The sequence below is a fragment of the Pezoporus occidentalis genome, unplaced genomic scaffold (assembly GCF_034315485.1).
Source record: "Pezoporus occidentalis ecotype Australia unplaced genomic scaffold, CSIRO_AGI_Poc_V1 ctg4, whole genome shotgun sequence".
NCBI classification, from domain to species: domain Eukaryota; kingdom Metazoa; phylum Chordata; class Aves; order Psittaciformes; family Psittacidae; genus Pezoporus; species Pezoporus occidentalis.
Genome location: NW_026915724.1, coordinates 8,438,448 through 8,455,448, shown reverse-complemented (window position 1 = coordinate 8,455,448; position 17,001 = coordinate 8,438,448).

Here is a 17,001-nt window from a genome sequence, read left to right as displayed (position 1 = left end):
TTATGCAGATGACATAAATGAATCAGTAAAAACAAAGAAGCACTGATTGTGGGAATTTTATTTTTTTTTTGTAATTTAACCTGTTTCCACTTCATTTTCCTCATAAAATATATATATTCTCTTCTGAAGATGAATTTCTGGGTCAGAGAACTGGTGGTTGTAACTCTGCATCATATTACTGGAGTAAGTCAGCCAAGAATGTGACCCATGTTGTTTTTCTAATGAGAAAAAAGAGATATCTGTGGATTTGAGGTGTGATGGAAAGGACAGTAAGAAGATGCTGACTTAGCCTTACTCTAGAATCAGGCTTGATAGGACATAAATTTTCAAATAAACTACATGTATTGCTGTAGTTTCACATTTTAATGTGAATTCTATCATGAAGATATAGTCGTGATTCATCTAATTGAATTACATCATGAAGATTCAAATCACATTAACCAAATTCCACCGTGGTCCCTATCCCTATTTAGTGAGTCTGGGCCTTCAGGGTCACCTTGCTAATAGACGGTATCTTGACTTATGTTTCCAGTCATGCAAATAATTAATATGTCCACTGGTACTGAAACCATTAGAAGAAAACTAATTGCCAGTTGAAGTGTTTGTGGGAACAGAGCCCAAAATGCTTAGATATGTTACTTAGTTACCTCACCTGTGTTGAATATTCAGCCTTCTTCATTTATTTTGACTTAAAACATTGAATCATTTTCAGCAATGAAAATAAGGGGTCAGAAAAATCCATGGTTTTGTTTTCTTAGTATGAATTTCTAGCTTTTAGCATGAATCTCATGTGAAACATGATCCATCAGAGTACCTGAAGCCCAGTCCTGTCATGGATCTTGCAGTACTCTATTACATCCTTGTTTCCTGGTTTCTAAGGGACACCCACAACTCTTTCTGGGCCTGAGGTACAGAGTAATTTCCCGGTATGCCAATTATGAGATTCCAAAGAGACATTTCCAAGGACAGCTCCCATAACCCTGTGATAAATGTAAAATATTTCCATCTGCAGGTGCAATAAATACCAGTTTGCAGAATCCACCACTTGTAAAATGTCCACAGAAGCACTCTATTTTTCTCTTGCATTTCAGAAGTTCGGTAGATGACTGTCTGTGACTGCCATATGATATTCTGGAACACACGGGTTTTGTTTTCTGATGAATTACAGTAGAGCAATTTGGGATCATCCATTGTCCCAGGAACCTTTCCAGTGTGCGTCAGTGCTGAGTTAAGATGCTTTATGGGTAAAACAGTATCAGAGATTCGCAGAATGGTTGGGCTTGGAAGAGACTTGTGGAGGCCAGCTAGTTCAACACTCCAATTCAAGCAGGGTCACCTAGAGCAGGTTGCCTGGGACCATGTCTGATCGTATTTTGAATACCCCCAAGAGACTCGACAACTTATTTTTGCAACCTGTGGAAGTGTTTGATCACTCTTACAGTAAAATATTGTTTTCTTGTGTGTAGTTGGAATATCGTGTGTTCTAATTTGTGTCTGTTACCTCTTGTCCTGTCAGTAGAATATTCTCACTACAGAGAATAGTCTGGCTCCCTCATCTTTATTCACTCCCATCAGGTATTTAGACACATTGATAAGATGCACCTGAGTTGTATCTTCTCTGAGCTGAGAAGTCCCAACTCATGCAGCCTATTCTTACATGAAAAAGAAGAAAATTCCAACATATCCTCTGGAAACTTTTGGAAGGTTTCCCTAAATAAGACATTAGTCTTGATCTAGTTGTCCTAATAAGCCATGCAATTTCAGTTTACTGTGCAAATGCCTGCGAGACTAAATCATTAATGGGGTTTTAATTTGGTGGTTCTCATCATGAAGCTCATCAGAGCACTGCTTTGCACATTTGGAGATTTCACGTGTGTGTCCCAGGCTGGATGCCTAATAGTTAGCACAGTGATGGCAGAGCAATGCCACAGTTGCTTTTCAAGGTATGTGTGCATTAACTTGCAGTGTGTCTTGAGTCTTATCATCTCTCAGGCTGTTTCAATGGAAAGCTATTGACAATGTTATGATGATGGCACAAGGAATGACTGTTTGAAGAACCTGCCACAGTCTTGCTCTTGGTGGGAAGGTGTTGGGAGTGAGAACTACTTAGTGTGAGATATTGCTTATTGCTAGTGCAGAAACCAAAAGGAGAAGGTGGTAACATCTATCATCTACCACTAAGGGAGGCTGAAACTGTGCATTGATTTGCCTGGTCAAAGAAAACTCTTTATCAACAGTTTCTCAACGCATTAGTCAGAAGTAACATTGTGCGACAACATTAGGTAATTTTTGATGCCTTGATTTGTGAATCATCCTTGCTGGGCAATGGATAAATCTGTGCTGCTTGGCTTTTAGAAGATTCTTGTTCAGTTCATAATTTTTGACAGCAGTTTTAAGTATTGTTTTCTCCTATAAATGATGATGTTTCTAATGAAATTGCACCACCAATGTTCAGAAAACTGCCACAATTGATGTAAATGCCTTCCCAGCTACATCCTGGTATCCCACTTCACTTGACAAATGTGCTGCTTTCCTCTTCTCTGTTTGTTTATTTTGACTCACACTTTTAAAGGCTTGGAGACTGACATTGCCTAACCTTGCATTTTGAAAAGAGATCTAAACCCTGCGATATATTATGAGCGCATCCCTAAAAATCTGACCTCTCTGAATCTGGAGGTTTGTCTTGTTTGTAGTACTTTGAAGCCTCTGCGTGCCTGTCATAATACAGTACTGATGACTGTATAGGTACCAAACTGAGAGGTGATCAGTGACTTCCAATCCTGTAGATCATTAAAGGCACCAACCTCCTTTCACCCTGGGGTGAACTCCAAGCATGGATTTCTGTCTCCTAGTTTCTCACTATGCATGTGATAAAATATTTTTCAGTACAAGGTGGCATATGTTCTACTTACTACAAGCTACACTTTCATTTGGCTGAAGAGATGCAATTCAGAGACATAAATGCTATAATTCATTAATGAATATCTGTATTTCACCTGGATAAGTAAATTAGTGTCATTCTTTCAAGCTTCCTTTAAAGAGACAAAATAGTTGACTCTTATTTTCCAGGTTGTGAACTGTGGCACAGAGAGATGATGCCCAAGCTTCTTCAGGGAAATTATTTCAGCGCAGCTGTGGATTTCATTGATTTTCCCAGCCTGTGGGAAGCAGCAAACTGCAGCTTCCCGAAGTCTAGGTTAATAATGTCCTACCAAAGACAGTCTGCTTCCTTCACCCACTGGCATTTTTCAACAGAAAAAGAAAATACTAATGAATAAAGCTGCCATAGCTCAATCCAGGAAGAAAGATTTTTTTCATCAGATAAAAGGAATGTCTCCAGTCTCTCTGTCAGGGCCTGCCAACTAATCTATGGTGGAAGAGGAATTTTTCATTTGCCAAGCTATTTTCTCACTAATCTTATTTTAAGAAAAGTAACATAATGAGGATTTATTTGGGGCACTCCATATACTGTTCTTAAAGCCAGACAAAAAAGGAAATCTGGTATTTGTTTTATTTCTACTTTAGCACTTTATCTGGCAGCTTGACATGAGAACAGACATAAGAATATAGCTCATTCATCTGTGAAAAAGACATTAATCTTAAAGAATCTCAAAACAATTTTATTCTTCAAATTATCAAACACAGTCTAATTGGTGAGGATGGGTCCTGTGCTTAAAAATATTTGGAGATGCTATTCTTGCAGCAGGGCAGGATTTTTTTTTTCCCTAGGATTTACTTTAAATGGTTTTATTTTTATTAGTTAGCTCTGTTGGCTCTTTCCCAGGTAACTTCATAAATCTTTGAAAACTCCGAATCCTCAAATGCTCTCTCGTGACAATGAATTCCGGAACAGTGACCAAGGAGAAAGCAATACAGCTTCAGTGGAATTTCAGCAAGCTACTGCCCCAGAAAAATAATAAGTGTATTATGAGTGTATCTCATGGTCTTGTAGCTAGGTATTTAGGTAAGCTTTTGAAAGTAGTGAATACACAGTGACGCGCTGGGTTACCGGGATTGCTCTGAGTGTTGTACTGTGACTCCTATAATGAATTGGATTAGATTAAGGGCTGTGTGCTCTGACATTAAATCAGAACATTCAGAAATATGTGAAATATAAGAACAGTCTTTATGAACTCAGTAAGATAACTCATGCAGTGACAAAGCTTTTTAACTTAGTATCAGAACATTTAAAGCCCAGTGACACAAGTACAGTTTTCCTCATCCCTTCCCTGATATGCACCAGAAGAAAAACATCAGATATTGACCCACTGGAATGTCCAGACAAATGCTACAGTGTTGGGAATTCATTGAAAAGCAACTTTGACATTTTGACAAATGGATAAAGTTCACTGATTGTGTTTTGCTGGTTTATCCAAAATCTTTTGCATGTTCCAAATGTCAGGTAGGTTTCTGAAACTACATGGCAAAAGAATAAGTTGTGAGCTTCAGACTCCCTCTTCATTCTATGTTTGCTTAAGGTCTTCTTCCCAGCTGATCTCAACCAGAATTACTGGTTTGTTTAGTTTCATCTGGAACTACTCCTGCGGGGTCTTTCTGTAGTTCTGTAATATAATAACAGAATTTTTAGTTGTGGTTTTTTGTTTGTTCATTTTGTTTTCTTTTCTTTTCTTACCAGATTTGTTGAGGGGATATTACCCTCGTGACATCAGGCTTTTTTCCTGATGCCCCAGCACACTGCTGACATCCCAGGTTATCCCAGTGTGTCACCTCCTTCCAGCTCCTTGTCCCCGTGCCAGGGACCACTGCCTGCCTGGGGCTGGGGAGAGGCTGTCCCACTCTGCCTCATGGTCACAGCCACCTATCTCCTCACCATCAGCCTCCCCAGCTCACAGCGACATCATAACATGCATAAAATGGAAAATATTTAGACAAATGAATGAGTAGTTGCTGTGAGTCAGCAAAGTGTGAACTCTGTCGTGGGACAGAACCTGTATTTCACCAGGGAACTGGGTGTTTGAAGTGCAAATCTCTAACCTTTGAAATGCCATCGCTTAAACAGCTTTATGTTTTCCATCAGTGTCTGGTTATCTTCTGTGGCCACTGCTCAGGAGTCCCATGACTTCTTGCAGGGAGTAGCTCATCCCCTGCTCTGGGCTTTACAGGAGCCTGCTGCAGGGTGTGAGCACACCAACAGATCTGTGGGAGCACTGGGGCTGAGTCCACCACTGTGGACAATGGGGCCATTGGAAAAGCTGTGCAGAGCTCTTGGGCTTCATCCAGAGCCTCCTGAAGTTAATGGGAGTCACTCCATAGGTCTGCCTGTCCATGCACTCCTGAGGCAATATGGGTCCCAGGTGGAAACGATTCCACTTTCATGGAGCTTGTAACAGAATCAGCTGCTTTTCTTCTGTTGTTACTACATTTTAGTGGAAAGGACTCAGAAACAAATAGCCTGTCTGGATCTTCATAGGTCTGTGACAGTACTTTCTGTAAGGCAGTGATATCCTGATCATGGACAAGAGAAATACAATGGCATTAGCTGCAATTCAGTTTCCTATACGGCAGATGGAGTTTTCTATTTTTAAATACAACAACATGCTGTCAGAGAAAAGAGAGATGGCGTAAACCCAACCAAAACACTGGAGCCAAGCACCCATGAACATGGGAAAATTGCCTTCTGGATCCAAGCATTGGAGAGCTCTGGCAGGCCCACCTATCGCAGAAGCAGATGTAAGTAATTAATAATTGACTCAAGCTAGCTGCCCCAGCCTGGATAAAATGCTTGAAGATTAATCACAAGGTTCTGAATCACTTTGTTATTTTTTTACCTGAACTTCTGTGAGATTTCTGCCACATGTGAGATGAATATCAGGACTGTGATATGCAAAGAAAATACATGAGGCAATTTCACTACCCCTATGAAGTGTTTGGTGATGGGGCTAGTAATAATTAGGTGTCGAAAGAACACAGCAAGAAGTCTGTACACAAAAAAAGTCTAGTCTTGGACAGATTAATAGGGGGAAAATCAAGAGGTAAATAATTGTCTTATGCTCCAGTATGTGAATCAATAATCATGCTACTAATTGGTCCCAGGCAGCTTCATACAGGCTCAAACCTCTCAGTGCATGATTCAGGTCTATCTCATTTCCCTCTAGGTTTCAATCAGACAAGTATTATCAGAAGCCACATGAAACAGTGTGGTTAGCTAGTAGACAGCTGTTCATCCATGGCTGAATGTCAATGTGCATGAAAAAAAAATATCACACATCCTTCACTCATGTATGCTAGTGTAGATCCTCTGAAATCACTCCAACTGCAATGAACTTACAACAGCCAAGTATTTAGCCTATAAAGCACATTGGCATCATTTAGATGCAAAGTGCTGCTTAAAGATAATTCATTACTGATACATTGCAGTGCTCCTGGCCAATTAGTTAGTGATAGATATCTCTAAAAGTAAATTATTATCATAGAATATACAGTATTCATTTTCTGTGTATGTCTTAAAAATACAGAGAGAGCTAGTTAAAATTAAACTATAACCATGGCTTGCTCTGTTGTCCTGGGAATTTTGCATCAGTTCAAGATGACTTCTCTTCCTTTTTAAGCTTTACAGTCTCCATAAATGTTACAGATCCATCAGATGAATTTTTCATTGTATTGACTGTTGACAATTACTAGCAAAATCTTGCAATTAAGTGCATGTCTGCAAATACAATATCTAATGACCCCCTAAACTCCAGACAGGAGAAGGGCAATGTGTTTCAGAGTATTATTCTTACTAACATCTCTCCTTATTTACTTACTTTTATTAACGGTTGTTGAGGTATCTGTCCTCAGGTGCCAATAATTTTTCATGTTTAATAAGATTCCATTAAAACCTCTGTTGGTAGGGCTGCAAGATAAAGCACTTGATAGTCTGTAGCATCAAAAGTAAGTTTGCCTGTACAATCAAAGCTTTGCACTTTGCATTTGAGAGGCCGAAATGGTCCTCCAAATAATGGCATAGTCACGCACTAGTTTCCTCTCAGAGCACCTAGTCTTATCAAGAAGGACAAAGATGATTGTGCTTAGTGACCAACTGGTACCCAACAGTCATTTTTATCCCCCTTGTTGAATAGCCAGTTGCACAGCTCTCAAGCATGTGCAGACCAGGGAAAATCTGGGAAATATAGGGAAAATAGTGAGAGAGTTGTATGGGGAGTACCATTTCATGTGTATGCTAGGGCCCATGGTAAGCAGAATATGCCCCTGCAGCATTTCAGCCAGGACTAACCCTCCACCATCTGTGGTAGTGCTGAGGCAAAAATGCTGGTCTACCAGTTTCACTTAGTCCACACTCTTCAGTGCACTGTCTGAGCTAACTGATGCCCTAGAGAAACATCCCTTAGCCCTTATACACAGAAGCCTGTGACAACCCTTATATTTGTGGACAGGCCTCCATTTCATGTCCTCAGACTGCTAATCTAAGCGTTGTTGGAGCGCCCAGCCCCTAAACAGAGGGGGAAGAGAAGGGGAGATGCGAGCTTTTGGGTAGTGCTGGGGCTGCAGCTGTTTGTGCTCTCTTCCTTCCACTTCTCGTAGGCTGGCAAACAATTGCAGGCTGCATGGAAAGAGTTTGAGGGCTGCAAGTATAATATATGACACAATTTGGAAATCCCATAACTGTAGTGCCATGTATGTGTATTTAGTGGTAAATGAAGTCTGCAACGGTAAAATAACACCATCCTGTATTTCAAAGTTGCCAAGGGGTTCTGTTGCTCTCTTTTGAGTCAATGCATGATAATCCTCACCACAGATGGCTGCAAGTTTAAACCATTTATTTGTACTCCACTCAGGAGATATTTAAATCTGGTTTCAGACACTCTGACCCTGATGATCGAAACTCTGATTCTAAGTATTATGAAGTGTAGGATCCAGACAGACTGTTCAGATTTAACAGTGATTTGAATTCAGCAAATTGTCTTATCTGAGGAAAACAGTCGTGTAATACTATGTACTTAAAGCTAATGAGAGCTTCCTGCCCTTCATTATTGCATACGTGATATTTTTCTGCTTCCTTTTTAACTATGTCACATAATTAAACATAACGTCTACATTTCCCAAGCCACTGGGCATATCTGCTACTCCTTATAGCATATATATAGTGTAAGAGTTGTAATGGACTCCCAGTCTGGCATGTTGCAGTAGACCAAGGCTTGGCTGGTACAACATCAGTAAGTGCTTTAAGGAAAGCAGATTTAGTACATTTATTTAGTTAGTAGGTTATTTAGTACATTTATATGATTTTTGCTTATGCCTATAAGACTAGAATAATCAGGATGCAAAAGAGGCAAATACATTCTGGTTTTGTTTGCAGGTTGGTGCAAAATCCAGATGGGAAATGAAATAATATTTTTCTGAGACAAGCAAAATGCAAAATAAAGTAGATTAATTAGAGCAGCTCAGCTTCAAAGACTCCCTCATCTCTTAATATATTGATCACAGTGCCACCCCCTGAAAGGATCTTAATGGAATATTGGAATATATTCTGATGTAACCTCATGTAAATTGCAAGAACTCAACTAATTTGTCAGTGTTAGATAAATGTCAGAACTAAAGGCAGTTGCAGTGTTCCCATCATGTGCAAGTCCATGATATGAGCTTTCTTTTTTCACTCTGAATAGAGTTGCACACATTCACAAGTGTTGTGCATGGTCCATGAGACAACATGGAGATCCAGAGTATTCATCCCTTACTTCTGCAAAATGGAGCCTTTCCTACTGAAGTCAGTAGGAAGAGAGTTTGAGATGCTATTTAGGCAGCAAGAAAAGTGGCAAATGGAGCTTCAAGAGTTTAGTGCCTCCTCAGCATGCAAGGATAAGGGTCACTATTGGTCTGACACTAAGAGAAAATCTTCCTATGGGTCTTTTGGAAGCTGAAATGAAGGGTTATGCATGGGTAGGAGAGACACACCAAAACTAAAATCTGATGGGCTGTTAATCCTGACCCTAACAACAGCTCATTAGCCAAAGCAAGGTTATTTTGGCAACTCTGGAGTTAGACTTAAGGTAGGGATTTTTATGTTCCTTCCACTTGCAGGTAGCTTTGCAGAGATAAAGGAATATTCAAAAGCAGCCATATTGTGTTTTCTCGTTGCCTTTTTGCTCACCAGACCTGAGGGTCACAGTGGCTTGTTGTGCACAGATGTCTGCTTGTGGGCAGCTCCCCATGAGCTGGGGGTGGCTTCAGCAGCTGGCTATGGGGCTCTTTAGGCCCTCAGGCTCTGACATGTACCCTTTTTATCCTGAAGAAAAGTAGCACAGATATTGAAGACACCAATTATTTCTGAAATTTTAAGTATTTTAGCTGGAAAATAAAAGAATGGGGGAAGGTACCAAAAACCCAGAACAATTCATTTAGGTATTTTAATAATGAAAAATGTCAGCCTATTTAGTTTGACATTTTCTAGATAAAATGTTCTTCATTTTCATTTCAGGGAGCACTGTTTTCATTCAAAATTGATCTGTGTCTAAAAGAAACAGTAACAGGAGTAGCACAACTGAAACATTGATTTTTCTTTTGTCTGAGAAAAACCTTGAAGGCTGACCTAAAAAATTTTATTTGGGGTTGGGTTTTGTTGTTTTTCTTTTGCTATGTGAAAATTAAAAAGGAAAGAAGATATTCTGCTGTATTTTTCTTTTATTCAGTTCTGGTCTCCATCTTCCCTCCCACTTCCACCTGCCAACAGGATTAGGCTAGCACGTTTCTTTGACCAGCAGACTTGAAAGGAAGAGTGCCAAGGAATGAGACAGCCATTAAGTAATATTTATTCATCATTGTTATGCTTTCAGGAAATCCTCACCAAATGCTCAGTCTCTGATAATCTGTTCTCCAGCTGCAGAAGGCCTGACCAATGGCTCACTTCATAGCACTCAGCATAATCACATTCTGTGCCTAGAAGTGGAAAGCAGTGGGCTATACCTGGTCCTAGCAAATTATAAATAGCTATAGATAGAGTTACAGTATAAATAGTATTAAAAGCCTGTTTCTTTTCATTAGTTAGTAGGACTGTTCCCATTATGGGGAACATTGTAGAAGGCAGGTAGCGTGTATTTCAGTGAAAATTACTAGAGTTTGCTGTGTGAAATCAGAGAGTGCATAATTCAGACATGACACTGACCTTTCTGTCACAATACAAAGCAAGGCTTACTTCATCTGTTAAGTGTGGCACATGCATATATCTCCATTTTATTTGTATTTTATTTATTTCTATCTACATTCACCCTTAGGTGAAACTTTCAGCTGGCTGTAGCTTTGGTGACCCATCTAGAGGGTTCAGTTCTCACTACTCCTGGGGGAAATTTCTTTTCTTCTTGCTGTTGTTATACTAGCATGTACTGTTTGAACAGCTATTGTTAATCACGTATCTGAGATTAGATTTTAGTAGTTACGATAATGAGGCTACCATAATCCTTAAAATCATACCCAGAAACACTGTTTTCCTGCCTGTTCTAACCAGAGAAAGAAACCAGCCAGTGTGAGGGAGAGAGTGAAGGGTGTCTGTCTGAGGGAGAGAAAGATCTTTAGAACTGTAAATTCCTTTAACAGATCAGAAATATTTATGTCTATTTGGCTTATTTAATTAGCATAACTGTGTTGCATTGTGAAATAGACCTCAAGCATCTTGGCTTAAGGCTGTCAGGGGCTGCCTTGGGTGATTTCTGCTCTCATCTAAATAAATGCCCTGCGGTCTAACTGCAGAGATGTCCTTTGCCTTGCTGATTCAATCTGTTTTTTCATGATCATCTATTTGATGACTCGTCTTCTTCCCTTTTTAAATACTATTCCTCCTCTGAGCTGTCTCCTTTCACTTGTTAGTGCTTATCACTTTGTGCTGATGGTGCACAACTTTATTTTAGTCTGAGGCAACTCTGATGAAGAAGAGTTTTTGTCTGCAGTTACATAAGTCTGGTCTCACAGAGCGCACACATGCCATTTGGGCCAAGGACATTGCTCATGCAAGAGGAATGAGATACTCAGGGGAGGCCTTACCACCATGTTCCAGTATTTAAAGGGTGGCTACAAAAAAGATGGAGGCTTGCTTTTTGTAGGGAGTCACAAGGCATCAAGTGGAAAAGATGAGGCAATGGGCACGAGTTACTCCTGGGGAGATTCTGACTGGACACAAGAGGAAAATGTTTCATCATGAGAACAATCAGCCACTGGAAATAACCTCTTCAGGGAAGTGGTGGACACCCCAGTGTTGGGCACTTTCAAGATTCAGCTGGACAGGATGCTGGTTTATCTTGTCTAGACTGTGTTTTTGCCAACAAAGGTTGGACCAGATGATCATTGAGGTCCCTTCCAACCTGATGTTCTGTGATTGTACGATTCTGTGACTAAGTGAGCATCACTAAGTGAATTAATGTGATATGTCTAACACTTATTTAAGGTCCATGAAAGGAAAATTATTCCAGGTGATGCTCTTTACCAGAAGCTTGTTTTGGAGACATTCATGTAGTTCAAGCAATTTGGAAAATATTATCTATTTATCATGGTGGTGCACAGCAGCTTGAATTTGCAGTTCCATAGTGCATTAACTATTCAATTAGCTACGAAGCTGCAAACAACATGAATGTGAATATTTCTCTGTTGGCCTGACCTAAAAAAAAATTCTGATAATTTGACTCCTGAATCCCTCTAATTATTAAAAAAGGAAATTTGAAAATTTCTCCTGCAGGTGGTACCAGACTGCAGCAATGCTTTTCTGTATTTGACCAAGCTGAATTTTTATTATTGTCCAGCTTATTCCCTTTGTACTGCCAGCACAGGCTTTCTGTCTTTTCAAATGCTTAATCTCTGTTTTGCCGATGCCACAGTTCATTTTGTTTTGCCCTGTGTTTGCAATACTGTTCTTCAGAAGCTGTAGGTCATGGATTTATCTTCAGATTCTCACAGACACTTAAGGTCAATGTCTCTGTCTTTTTCACCAGTATACTACTGTCACCTTTCTATTGCAAAGAGCTCAGAACATGTTCAGGGAAACAGTGGTGTTAAACATTTTTCTTAGTGGGCTAAAGGGTTATTTAGTACATTTATATAATGTGCCTGGCCATCCAAGGTCCTGCTCTAATAAAGACTTGTACTCAAGCTTGGTGTCATGGAGTCTGAGTACTGCTGTTGAATTCAAGTGATTAATTAGCCAGAAGCTAAAGATCTGTCACAGCATAAGGTTTTGGGGATCCAGTGCGTTTAGATAGACTGGTTACTTTGATATTTATAGTATCAGTGTTCTGGTAGCTGAGATAGCCCAGAAGTATAAACAAGTCAAGAAGTGCAGGGAGGGGGGGGGAGAATATTATGTTTCAATAAGAGTTACAAGTTAAAAAGGCAAGTCCCCTTTCAAACACAGGACCAGAGATCGTGCGTTCAGCAGTGCACATGGAGGTGGTTCATTTCAGTGGTGTAGGTCACCTATTTATTCTGCATATATGTGCAGCATGGGCAGAGTTGCCAGAGTTGTCAGTAAACCTCCCTAAAGTCTGTCTTTGAACCTTTCTCCTCTGAAGAAATCAGTGTATCTCCTATTTCCAATGCTTGAATCTCACATCCTTATCCAAATCTTCCAAGAACGTTGCCTAAAAGAGTTAAAGGCAACTTTAAATTTTAAATGCCTGTGTCTATGCTTTTTGAAATCTTTCATTTCTTTTCTGATTGCCGCTGAACCACCCTTGCCTGACCTAAAAATCTCAGATAAAGCTTGCTGTCCTTGCAGATGTATTAGTTTTAGCCTAATTTTATCTTATTTATGCTAGAGGGATATGACTGAAAGAGCAGTTTGCAAAGAGTGGTCTACAACTCTTTTCTGTGGTGCCTGCCACCTCTGCAGGCAAATCAGCTCAGGACCCACTCAACGATCAAGGCATTTAAGTATCTATGTGAATCACTGTGAGTCCTTTAAAGGCTGCTTGGCAACAGGGAGGATGAGCCCCTTTTGGCCTGAGTAGCACAGAAAGAGAACTATTTTGCTAAGACAGTGGCTGACGAAGCAGAGGGTGCCTGTGTGGAGAAGGTGCTGCCTGTGGATACCTGTTTCTCGTGGGACATCAGGTCAGTGCACCACAACCCATGAAGGACACCCCAGTGCCGCAGCCCCCTAGCACAGTCCCCCTGGGCAGACCAGCCATGCCTACAACCTACCCACCTTCTGTTCCCCTTCTTGTTTATGCCTTTACAGCAAAGCTGTAACGGGTCAAGTTGACCCCCGAGTGCTTGTCAGCACAGCAGTGGTGCAAATCTATGACAAACACAGATTTGCTGGCTAGCAGCTCTTTAGCTCCAGCCCTTACTAAAGCTCTAAGCAGAAAACGTGGGCAAAAGGTAGGAGTTCAGCACAGGGCACTCCCCTACCCATCCAAGCAGGGGTGGAGGTGATCATTAGGAGCCTGCCCCCCGAGGGGGTGTATTCGCCGCGGGATGGAGGGTCTGGGGCCGCAGCACCCCCGGGCGAGCGGAGGGAAAACCGGCCAGGAGCTGGAGGGCTGCAGCACGGCGGCACCCGCGGGGAGGAGCTCGAGGGATGCTCACGGCCAGGCTCGGGTATGCACCACCCCTCCGCCCCGCAGCTACCTCAGCGTCTGCGCCGAGCAACTTGTTTCTAATCGTCGTTACCTATTTGCCTCAGAGACCCAGGAGGCATCCACCCGAGACGATTTACTGTGCAGGCAGTCCTGCGCTGCTGCAACCGGATGGCTCTGCGTGGTGAAGTAGCAGAATCAACGTTGTGTTTTGTAAAACATACAGCAATGTTAAAATAAAGCATATAAAGCATAAATACTAAATGTAATGCCACACCACTTGCACCTTTTATTGTCCAGTTTATGAAAATCTGCTCCATGCAGCTACCCGAATCTCTTCACTGCTGCTTTTGTTAACAGTCATCTCAGACACAATATTATCTAAAGGATGGCAGAAGTCAGGCTAGCACAGAAGTTTTACCAGCTGACTTTCCTGGTCTGTAAGTAGGGTAAAATCTTTAAAGAGATTATGGTTGCTAGTTTTCTGATGTTCATTTTGCTGCAGGCAAGAAGAATTTTTGTTGCAGTCCAGGTAAAGCCCATTTTCCTCAGAGCTTTGCCTCCAACTGCATTTTTCTTTGGTGTTTAGGCTGAAATTTCAGAGAGGAAAATATTTTCCCCTTTTCCTGTTTGCTTCTTTGCTAGGGTTAGACCAGCTTATACCAGCAGGGAATGAACATATCTCCACAGGCACCCAATAATGTATTTGGAAGAGTTCAGGCTGCTGCAGAGTTCCTTTGTTCAGTGGTGAAGTGCCTCGATTTTGAAATGTACCAGCTGGCAAACGACATCCTGGTGTGGCTTTTGACAAGCAGGCCTTCTAGGTCTTGCTGCACTTTTAAATACAGTGAACCCAGGAGTGGAAGCTGGTTGTTTCTTCCTATGACCATTCATCCTGTTTCACAGCCAGTTACAAACCAAGGTAAATTTGGTGGTCCATGCTCTATCTCCCTGGAGATGCAGAAGTGAGGTACAGGTTTTCAATGGTTTCCAAAGCATTCCTTGCCTGCTTGCTCTACAAACGCCTCACACAAATCTTGTAAAGCGCTAGGAAAGAAATAGTGAATCTAGAGTTTCATTCTGCTGTTGCTGATGTGAATCAGGACATGCACTGAAAAAAATCTAAGTAAACCAGTGTGAGGTCACTATTTGGCCTGTCAGATTACACTGTGGGGAGTTGAATTGTCCAGACTGGGATGCTCACTCATGAATGCATCTGGTCATCTGTGTAACGTAGTAATCACTTTGCACAATGGGATTATAAACTGTGTCTACATACGGTCTGTTTGTTTGCATGATTTTGAGTTACTAGTTTGGTACTGTAGCCCAAAGCTGAGGCACTCACAGACATAAGTGCGTGTTAGATGCAACTCATTAAGCTGCAGTCTTTATTATCAGATGCTGCTTCCACTTAAATTGCATAAGGGTGTGTGATGTATTTATTTTTCCACTTCCTAGTCCATCTGATTTGTTGTACCCATTCAGAAGCAACCAAACAGAAAAGCTAAAACAGAAGGCCAATACACTTACACAAAGACTCAATATAATTCTGCCACCCTCACTCTCTAAATTGTAAAGCGGAGATGCCTTCAGCAAGGCACGCAAGAGCTCTTCATTACTTAGTGTTACTGGCATGCTACCAAGTTCTCCAAGCTGAGCAGTCTATTCAGAAAGGGACTTCCTGAAGTAGCCCCCAGACTCATATTTGGGAGTTTCCCATCTGAGCATGCTAAGTTTGCAGATATGTATCTCTCTTGCAAACCAAGTCTTTCACCCTGTAAAGAGAATAAAGCATACAAACAACAATAAAAAATGCCAAAAATCTGCTGCACATCATGGTTTTATGGACCTTTGAAAATTAATTTTCAAAGTCTACTTGCAGTGCTTTCTTTCCCTAGAGCTGAGTAACTGTCAGGAAAAAGAAAAGAGCTTGTGTAATACACTGCTGAAAAGAAAGATACTTCAAAGTATGACATCTTGGATTTATACCTGGAAGGAGAATGAAAGATATCTGCAAGACTGACAAAAGCCTTCACCCAGAATCATAGAATGGTTTGGGTTGGAAGAGACCTCAAAGATCATCTAGTTCCTATCCCTGTTCCATGGAGGACACCTTCCACTAGACCTGGTTGCTCAAAGCCCTGTCCAACCTGGACTTGAACACTTCCAGGGCTGGGGTTGTGATACTCAGTCAAGTGAAGCTAAAAGCAGGATTGGAGATGCTGTCTTTGCCCAGCAAAAGAGGGAAAATATGTGCATCTTGGAGATTTACTCTCCATACTGGGGCTGTACTGTCTACAGCACCCAGTCATCCTGGCTGCTGCAGCCACTAAGAATGAGAGGCTGAAGTGTTGGAACAATAGTCGCTATCAGATGGAAACTGCTGTCAGCACTCATGGGAGGACTTTGAGGCAGGAGAGGAGGAGACATCAAGTAGTAAGAAGCAGTATAAAGAGGAAGAAAACCCATGTGATGTTCTAGAAAAGCTGATAAAATAAAATCAAATGCCAGGAATAGAAGATGCAGAACTGAAAGAGGTGCTCCAGGCAGCACAGAGTTCTGGTAAGCATGTGGTGTCAGGCAAGCCTCAAACCACATCATCTCACACAACAGGCACCACTCTTCATTGCTATTGGTTTTTATAGCATTGGTTGACACAATGTCTTATGCACATGAATAGACCACTTAACCTGACAGGAAAAGTCCTGTTCTGTGCATCAAAGAAGTAATGAGCAAGGTCTCTGTTATTCATTTCACAGTAGCACTAGCTACTGTGATGAGGATCACCTAGGTTTGGATTCCTGAGATCACGCTGAGACAGATTTTCTATAGCACTCTGCAGTACAGCTGAGTTGGCCTAAACCCACCTACTAAAGAGACTTCTGAACTGCAGCACTTTAGAAAACAGAATGCTTACATAGTGGAAACCTGACTCGTTCCACCTCGCAATTTTGATGGCTATCCTCAGCCAAATGTGGCATCAGGGGAAGGTCCAAAATGTTAGCATAGGTTACCAGGTCCCCTTCTGTTTTTTTTCCCTTGGCTGATATGTTTGACTATATATGAAAAGAAATATCTGTCATCTTGCAATTTAGAAGCTGACTTTGAATCTGTTTTCCTCTCCTGCATGAATATTTGAATTCATCTTGGAAACTAGTTCAACGACATAGTTCAGCCGGCACTGACAACTTCTGGAAAGACATTGTGAGGCTTGACAAGAATAACATAAAGAGGATTAAATCAGCTTTGGAAGTGTAAATGTCTGTAACGTAATGACCTTAATGTTGGAAATAAATGTGTGAGTTTACGTGTATAAACATATGTAATATTTATACATACATAATAAACATACACATCAGAGACTGATTTCCAGGGCAATATCACACACCTTGACACTATCCCTTCACATACAAGTTCTGCTGATTCTTTCCTCAGGAAAGGCTTCTAGAAGTTCCTCCTGTACAGGAGCTTCGAATTTTAT